This window comes from Echinops telfairi, unplaced genomic scaffold (genome assembly GCF_000313985.2).
Source record: "Echinops telfairi isolate 266 unplaced genomic scaffold, ASM31398v2 ScPeMD7_3;HRSCAF=10, whole genome shotgun sequence".
NCBI classification, from domain to species: Eukaryota; Metazoa; Chordata; class Mammalia; order Afrosoricida; family Tenrecidae; genus Echinops; species Echinops telfairi.
The window spans coordinates 32,169,825-32,179,714 of record NW_022103899.1 but is presented as its reverse complement, the minus strand read 5'-3'; the positions used below and the strand labels follow the sequence as shown (position 1 = coordinate 32,179,714).

The 9,890-nt window shown below is 45.4% G+C and overlaps 1 pseudogene; it reads left to right on the top strand.

Annotated features, from left to right (window-relative positions):
• The first annotated feature begins 2,777 nt into the window (after positions 1 to 2,777).
• Positions 2,778 to 9,890, top strand: part of LOC101645290 — an 11,482-nt pseudogene continuing 4,369 nt past the window's right edge.

The following is a 9,890-nucleotide window of genomic DNA, read 5'->3' as shown; positions in this document are numbered from 1 at the left end:
GTGTGCATAGAATTGAAACACTGTCTGATTCTGAAGACCTCATGAGTGAAAGCAGAAGCTGAACAGAGATAGAGCCAGAGGATGAGACCCTCGGATCGGAAGGCACTTGAAATACGCCTGAGGAGGAGCTGCCTTCTGAAAGTAGAGTTGACCATGGTCATGTGCACTGAGGAAAGACTGTGGGAAGCCTTTGGGAACAACATATTAATATGCACTTGGTAAACTTTTGTGTTGTACCCACAGTGAATTATCTTCATTTTATGATGGAGGAAAAGCTTGAAGATAATACCAAGATGGACTGATTCCTGAAGTAATTGCTTAGAGGAGACCAGAAAGGCAATGAACAAAGGAACGTAAAGTTTACATGGAGAAGAAGGATGGGACCAGGCGGGGATCTTGGACAAGATCTGTGATGATAGAGGGGCTCTGACAATGATTTTGTAATGGAAGGAGGCATGGATAACCGAAACACAGGGTGACACGTCAGAATATATTGAGTTACTAAGATTCAGTTACTTTTGCTTTTAAAAATCCTGTGCTTTGTCATGTGTAATACAAAGCATCAGTTAGTGGAACAAAAATGTACAGTTGTATCAATTGGGAGACTATATTTTGAGTTCAAAAATACATTAAGAAAATAAAACATGGCTGCAAGTATCACAAATAAGTAGGGAATCTCTGACCAGAAGATGTACATGGCCCTGCTAACCAATCAAGTAGAAATCAAATGTGCTCAAGGAGCCAGACCATGTATCACCTCCACAATCTACCCAAAACTCGCTGCCAGTGAGTCAACTCCACCTCACAGTGACTCTCTAGGACAGAGTAGAACAGCCGCTGAGCGTTTCTGAGTCTGTAGCTCTTTACTGGAGTAAAGTCCTATCTTTCTCCCTCAGAGCTGCTGGTGGTTTTGAACTGCTGGCCTTGCAATTAGCAGCCCAGTACATAACCACTACACCACCAGGATACCATAGTAGTAGATCCAAATATAGTACTGCTGAGTATTGACTGCCTGGCCTATATGTTTCAAGACTTATAAGACAGGACCACCATGTATACTTCCTTAGTATCAAACATTTTCTCTACTTTCTTGGCAACATCACACCCCGTTTTTTCACTTGGGTTGACAGACGATGTCTCTTCTGAGCTCCTCCTTCATCCCCCTAAATGTGAATCGATCGCCAGCCCATTCTTCAGCTTCCACTGTTGTTCTTACTCTGCTTGAGCGCCCAGGGAGGAGCCTTCCACGGCCCGCCGGTGAGATGAATGCTGAGCCTGTCTATACCCACCACTCTGAGTGTTCTCAGAGGTCTCACATCTCCCACTGCTTCCTCAGGAACCTCCTTCTTTGACCCTTATTGTAAATGTAGCTTGTGCAAATCCAAACTTGCCCTTTTAAGCCTGCACTCACTCGGACTGCCTTTGGTCTTTCAGCCAACAAAAATTCCTAAGGTATCCCCCTCAGAAGAAAGACAAGACTTTCTACGCCCATAAAGAATTACTCTCAATAGCAAATCCTTGGAAAGAGGCCACGATGAGCTTTGTAAGTAATCTTAAAATGGTCAGAAATATATTTTCTTAGTACACGCCATTGATGTCAGTATTGAAAAGATGATGCTCTTTGCAGCAGCTTAAAAAAGAAAAAAGAATTGGAGTCTCAGAAACCCACAGGGATAGTTCTAGCCTACCCCATAGAGTCACCATAACCTGCTTTGAAGACTCTGGTAGTGTATAGCCCCTGGTATACCCCACCTTTAGACTCTCAAGCATCTTGCTGCAGCTCCAGGTTTTCAGCACTTGGTGACTCAACTTGTGCAGTCCTTCCTGTTTCTCATTGCTGTCATTGCCTCTGAGCTCCCCTCCCTCAGATCAACTCGGTACATACTTTCATTGCCAGCTGGATCTTCCCAAGACACTTTGAAATCGAGCAGCCAAATCCACCACCATCGAGCGGTTCTAACAGCCACCTTATAGAACCAAGTAGAACCCTCCTTTGGGTTTCTGGAAATCTCTCCAGGAGCAGCCAGCCTCGTTCTCTCCCCCCGAGCTGCTCGTGCAGTCAAACCGCTGTTAGCAGGGTTGCTGGTGGACTCATCGAGGGCCCACTCCACCACCCGGGCTTCCTAACAGTGGGCAAAGACACTCCAACATTGAGCAAAAGTCATTTATGGCGAACCTGGGCCTCTCTTACACCATCTCCTCCCTCCCGCATCAGCAGGTTTCAACACAAGTCTGGTTTTCAAAGCCTCCATAGTGTCTCCGATGAACTGCTTTCAACCCCCATTTCATGATGAGACCATCAGCCTTAGCAAATGTTCTCTTCTTCACAGCCCTCTCTCCCAGCCATGCGCCTCACACGCATACTTCTGTGCATCCATCCGTGCTCTTGCTCAAACCGTTTTCGTGTGTATACTATGAAGCCCTTCCCTCTGCTTAGCAGAAACGACCTGTTTTGAAGCCGACTTGCAAGGCATCCTCTTCCCAAGATGTCCCTCTCCAGAGGAATGCTTAGTGACTGACTTTTTCTTGGCATCTCCCATGGCCTGTACCGCTACCCCAAAGCAGTGCCCTTATTACTACTCTGGCTTTTATTTACGTCCGTGTGTCCTGTGCTTCCTCAGACAGACCACATCAGGGTAGGGACCCAACTTTTCTAAATCTTTATTGCTTGAGACAGTGGCCGCAGTGCATGGGGAAGACCTCTTATGAATTACCTTGATACACAAACTAGGTGGCCTTATCGAAAGACTCATTTGTCGCAGCATATGCATTTGCCCATGGCCTATTTCCCCTCAGAGGTAGGTGCAGAATAGTCATGAAGGAGATGTCTCTTCCGTCGTCATTTTGATTTGCATTTCTTTGGTGCCTCTGTGTTTATCCATGTGTATCTGTGTATCTCTCCCTTTGATTTAGTTCCTTCTGGGTCCCCAGCCCCATAACCTTCAAAGTCTCCTTTCTTTTGGTGTGAAAACAGTAACAAATTTTTTCTTTTGTCACAGAGGTCACAAACAGTGTTGGTCTTTATGAGGTTGAACATCATGTTTTCCAAAGTTGTCCGTGTTGTGAAGTGTTCCATAGTTCCATCATTGTTTTCATACATAGGAACAATTACGAGGGTGGCGTAGGTCTAGGCAGCATTTTGTTCTGTTGTGTACAGGGTCCCTGGGGGTCGGAACCGACCCTATAGCTCCTAACAACAACAACGACGACGTCGTATCCCATTATGTGCGTGTCCCGGAACCTATTTGTCCATTCCTCCATAAGTGGGCATTTTGGTTGTTCCCTTCTGCTATTGCGGATGGCCCTGCAATAAACATGGATACATGCATTTGTCCGTGCTGTGTTCTTTATTTCTTTGGGGTGTATACCAAGTAGAGCGATTGGTAGGTCACACGACATTTTATTCTTCTTTGCTTAAGGAAGTGCCAGCCTGTTTCCCATAGTGGCCACACAGTTCTATAAGTCCATGAGGGTCCTAATTTCTTGACATCTCTCTAGAATTTGTTATTTTCTCCTTTTTTTTTTTTGTTTGTTTGTCTTGTTTTTAAATTTTGCTAGCAGTGCCAGAGTGAGGTGGTGTTTAATTTGTATTTTTTTCTTACAACTAGTGATCTCTAGCATTTCTTCATATGATCGTTGGCCACATGAATGCCATCTTTGGTGATTTATCTATTTATGTTTTCCACCCATTTTTAAAAAAAATCATTTTATTGGGGGCTCGTTCAACTCATCACAATCCATACATCCATCCATGGTGTCAAGCACATTTGTACATTTGTTGCCCTCATCATTCTCAAAACATTTTCTTTCTACTTGAGCCCTTGGTATCAGCTTATTTTTTTCCCTTCCTCCCCACCCCCTCTCCCTCATGAACCCTTGATAATTTATAAATTATTATTATTTTGTCATGTCTTACACTGCCCGACGTCTCCCTTCACCTATTTTTCTGTTGTCGTCCCCCAGGGAGCGGGTTCAATGTAGAGCCTTGTAATCAGTTCTCCTTTTCTACCCCACTCTCCCTCCACCCTCCTGGTATCGCCACTCACACCACTGGTCCTGAAGGGCTCATCCGCCCTGGATTCCCTGTGTTTCCAGTTCCTGTCTGTACCTGTGTACATCCTCTGGTCTAGCCAGACTTGCAAGGTAGAATTGGGATCATGATAGACTTGATCCTGAGCTGTGGCTATAGAGCAAAAGTTTTTCATTGCGGAGGGTGCGGCGCGGGGAGCACGCAGTAATTTTTTAATTTTTATTTTTTGGCCTGAAAAGGGGGCAGTCTGCTGAGGAAGTGCGGGAATGGTGGAGGAGAATGGCCCTAGCGAGGCATCGAGGAAGCCAGGCTTAATTAGGCAGAGCTGGTCCAAATCCGATCTGGGCAGAATACCCTGGCACCCTTCGCCAACAGGAGGAGGTAGGCTTGTGAGGAGCTGCTCCGCGGCCGGCCATGTCTCCCTTGTCTCAGGATTTACCTGGAAGGCTGTCACAAGACAGTTTGCATTGCTTCCCAGCGTCTGATGAGGTGTGCGGCCCTGCCTTCTCTTTGGCTATTGCTGCAGGCGATCATCGCAGTGTTGGTGGCAGCACAAGGGACTTCCCTGCCGCGGAGTGTCTGCTACAGTGCAGTCCACAGGCCCCTGTATGGCGGTGCTGCCCTCGGGGACAATGACACGGAGCTGACTGACGCCTTTGCTCGTCTTTCTTTCTGGGTCTATGTAAGTAATAAACTAAGATTCACCCACGGGCTCGTTCTTTTTTTAACCACGGAATCAATCAGCTGTGCTCGACATGGGTTGGGTCTGTCTTGGCCATTCCCCAGTCCTCCCTCCCACCTGCTGTAGAAAAGTCAAAAACAGAATCCTGGGATGGAACAGACTAGATGGGGCAGCATGTCCCCAGATTGCATTCCTCTCCGCCCGGGATTGCGTGTGTCAGAGGTCTTACCTTCGTCGGCTGCCAGGAGCCCCAGTGGGGTTCATGTCGGTGGCTAATGGACAAGTCATCAGTTCTGCCCAGCAACCTCTCTGAGGGCGAAAGAGGGGGCTTTCTCCTCTCCTGACCAGGGCAGCCTCTCAGACCCCAGCCGCTCTGGCCCCCAGGGTCACCGTCACTGATCCAGGACTCGGCTTCGGAGTGTTTTCATTGTTGGTGGAGACAGTCTGCAGCTCCTTTCCCAGGTTACGTTTTATTTATTTATTTTTATGAGTCATTTTATTGGGGAGGCTCTTACAAATCTTAGGACAGTCCATCATTCAAGTGTATTAAGCACCCTTTGTACTTAGGTCGCCATCCACATTTCCAAACCAGATTGCATTAAAAAGATCATTTTATTGGGGGCTCCTACAACTCTTACCACAATCCATCCATCCATTGCATCAAGCACATTTGTATATTTGTTGCCATCATCATTCTCAAAACATTGTGTTTCTTCTTGAGCCCTTGGTATCAGAGCCCCACCCCCCCATGCTCCCACCCTGATGAACCCTTGATAATTTATAAATTATTATTATTTTTTCATGCTTTACACTGACCGATATCTTCCTTCACCCACTTTTCTGTTGTCATCCCCCTGGGAGGGAGTTATATGTAAATCATTGTAATCGGTTCCCCCTTTCTCCTCCCACCTTCCGCTTACCCTCTTGGTATTGCTACTCTCAATATTGGTCGTGAGGGGTTTATCTCTCCTAGATTCCCTGTGTTTCCAGTTCCTATCTGTACCTGTATACATGCTCTGGTCTAGCCTGATTTGTAAAGTAGAATTGGGGTCATGATAATGGGGTGGTGGTGGAAGCATTAAAGAACTAGAGGAAAGTTGTATGTTTCATCGTTGCTACACTGTACCCTGACTGGCTCATCTCTTCCTTGTGACCCTTCTGTAAGGGGGTGTCCAATTGTTTACACATGGGCTTTGGGTCTCCACTCTGAATTCTCCCTTATTCACAGTGATATGATTTTTTGTTCTGGGTCTTTGATGCCTGATACCTGATCCCATTGACACCTCATAGACACACAGTGTGATTCTTCCATGTGGACTTCATTGTTTCTCAGCTAGATGACCACTCTCAGTCTTTAAGACCCCACACACTATATATTTTTTGGTAGCTGAGCACCATCAGCTTTCTTCACCACATTTGCTTATGCACTCATTTTGTCTTCAGTGATTGTGTTGGGAAGGTGAGCATCATGGAATGCCAGGTTATTAGAACAAAGTGTTCTTGTGTTGAGGTAGTACTTGAGTAGAGACCCAATACCTTAATACTAAACCTATAAATATATGTACATAGATATATTTCCCTATTATTATATATAAATGTATTTACATATGTACATGCCTGTATTTAGACCTCTATAAATGCCCTGTGACTCCTAGTTCTTTCCTCTATTTCCTTTTACTTTTCTCTTGTCCCACTATCATGTTTGGCCTTCATTTGGGTTTCAAAACTTCCTCTTGGTTATATTGCCCTTGATCAAGCCCTACCAGGCATCCTATACCCTCCTCGCCATTGATTTTAGATCACTTGTTGTTCCCTTGTCCCTGGGTTTGTTAACACCCACTTCCTTTCTCCCTCCTTCCCCTCTCCCATATCTACTCCCACCAACCATTGGTCCCGTTGTTTTTTCCTTTGGATTGTTTCTCCCACCTATCTTATCTAGATAAACATGCAGAGACAATAATAAGCACTAAAACAAGACAGAACAAAACAAAGCAAAACAAAAACCAAAATAACGACAAAACCAATGACATTAAAAAAGAAAAAGAAAAGCCTATCAATAGTTCCAGGTCTGTTTGTTGACCTTTAGGAATATTTTTCTGGTCAAGTCTGATGGAGTTCCATGCCCTGGCCCCAAAGTCTACTTTTGGAATTCCCCGGGGACTTCATTGCTTTGCTCCCCTTGCTGCTCAATTGCACACCCTTAGTGTTTAACCCTGGAATGGTGAGATCAGATCGGGCACAATTTCTGAACTGTGCCTCCAGTGTTGTCCCTTGATACTGGTATGGGTCAGTGAGGGACATCGTGTCTCATTGTGGGGCCAGCCCTATGGTCCTCTGTGCATTGGCTGCTCTGAGCAGGAATATCATCCTGAGGGCTTGGTGGACCAGGATGTGTTCCACTCTCTCTCCTTCCCTCTTCATTTGCTCCTGTGTGCTCTGATCAGATGTGCCCCTCTCCCTGAGCTGTAGCTTCAGTGCTGTCCTCTGTAGTGCCTTCTTCTGGTGGGAGGGGAGGTGTCCACGTAGTTGGGGTTGGGGCTGGCCCCGCAGACCTCTCTATTGGTTCCCTTCTTCACGCTGATATGCTGCATTCACTTTTAGCACACGGGGTACCAGATTGCATTTTAAAGGCATCTTCTCTATTGTATCCATCCCTACTTATTTAAATAGTGACTTTCGCTGTGCATTTCTGCACCATATTTCCTTTAGTGTTAACTTCTCATCCATCGACTGGTTGGCATAGGAAAATGTTTGGGTTCATCTTAGTACTATTAAGAATGTTGGGATATTAGCCTGAGAGCCTAAGTTCATCAGTTATTTAAGATCTAATTATCTGCTCTGTTTACTCTGTACCATATATACTCGAGTATAAGCCGGCCCGAATATCAGTCGAGGCACCTAGTTTTACCACAAAAACTGCATTAAATATATGCTGAAAAACTCGTCTTACACTTAAGTGTATATGGTAAGCTCTTTATGTCTCTTACCTCTTCCTCTGGCTACTCCTTCCTTTCTTTCTTCTTTTTTTTAAAAAATATCATTTTATTGGTGGCTCATACAACTCTTAGCACAATTCATACATACATACACATTGTCAAGCACATTTGTACATTTGCTGCCATCATCATCCTCAAAACATTTGCTTTCCACTTGAGCCCTTGGTATCAGCTCATCCCCCCCCCACCCCCCCAATGAACCCTTGATAATTTATAAATTATTATTATTTTGTCATGTCTTACACTGTCCAACATCTCCCTTCACCCACTTTTCTGTTGTCCTTCCCCCAGGGAAGGGGTTATATGTAGATCCTTGTAATTGGTTCCCCCTTTATACCCCACTTTCCTCCACTCTCCCAGTATCGCCACTCTCACTACTGGTTCTGAAGGGTTCATCTGTCCTCGATTCCCTGTGTTTCCAGCTCTTATCTGTACCAGTGTACATCCTCTGGTCTAGCCAGATTTGTAAGGTAGAATTGGGATCACAATAGTGTGGGGGAGGAAGCATTAAAGAACGGGAGGAAAGTTGTGTGTTTTATTGTTGCTACACTGCACTATGACTGGCTCCTCTCCTCCCCACGGCCCTTCTGTAAGGGAATGTCCAGTTGCAGACAGACAGGCTTTGGGCCTCCACTCCACATTCCCCTTCATTCACAATGATATTGATATGATTTGTCGTTCTTTGATGCCTGATACCTGATCCCTTCGACACCTCATGATCACACAGGCTGGTGTGCTTCTTCCATGTGGGCTTTGTTGCTTCTGAGTTAGATGGCTGCTTGTTGACCTTCAAGCCTTTAAGACCCCAGATGCTATATCTTTGATAGCCAGGCACCATCAGCTTTCTTCACCACATTTGCTTATGCACCATTTTATCTTCAGTGATCGTGTCAAGGTGCTGGCTCCTCCTTTCATTGACATTTCTTGTTGTATACATGTGTTAGGTACCATCTGGTTGGCTCTGACTTATATCAACCCTACATACTTTAGAACAAAACACTGCCCAGCCCTGCACCATCCTCACCATTGTTATGTCTGAGCCCAATTGTGGTGGAGTGAAATTTCTTAATATGGCTCTTCTACCCATGTCTCCGTAACTCCCATCAAATAACTGGCTGGAAGTACGCAAAGAGGACATGTGTAACACTAAGAAAAGGGAGGGGAGTGTCACCCATCCCTGGGTATAAGGATGCAGGAGCAGAGAGAAAGCCCAAGACCACTGGAAGCGCATGCTCCAGATCTCTCTGTAAAGTGGCTGAGGCACCACAGACTGTGGCACAGAGACGTGGGACAGAGCAAAGAGGGACAGCGTGAAGACCATGAGACTATGAGACAGAGGGACAGGTAGGCTGCCTGGTCCACAAAGGTAGAGGCTAAGTGACCATGTGACTGAGAGACTGCAGACTTGGTTTCTAAATATTGTCTGTCTTCTTGAGCCCTTTGATATCAGCTCCTTTTTTTCCCATCCTCCATCCTGCCACCACCACGAACCCTTAATATATTATGCATTGTTATTATTATGTATATATATCTTACACAACCCATTCTATCCATTCACCTATTATCCTGGTATCCATCCCCCTCAAGAGTGATTATTCAGCCGTCATTACTGTCTGTTCCCCCTCTCCCTTTCATCCCCCTTCCCTTTCTCTACCCTCCTGGAATTGTTACTCTCATTACTGATTCTGAGAAGGGTGGTCTTTCCTGAATTCCATATATTGAAAGCTCTGCTCTATACCACAGTATATATACTGATCTAGTGGGATTTTCAAGGTAGGATTGAGATCATAATAGTGGGGGGAGGAAGGATAGACTGTATTCTTTATGAAACAGATCACCAGTTCTTTTCTTCCCACGAACCCATGTTGAGTTCTAACCTCTGACCTTTCTTTCCAGTTTGCATAAACAGTCTACCACCAAAACTCACTGCAGTTGAGTGGCTTCGCACTCATAGCAAGTCTTTAGGTATAGGACGGTCTGTTTGGGTTTCCAAGACTTGAAATCTTTACAGGAGGAGAGAGCCTCACCTTTCTCCCATGGAGCAACTGGTAGGTTCAAATGAACCTCTGACCTAGTGGTTGGCAGTCAATGAGTTGTAGCCCACCAGGCCACCTTCTAATGTCCCACCAAACCCAAAGCAAAACTCACTGCCACCGAGACGATGCCAAATCAGAGCAAGCCA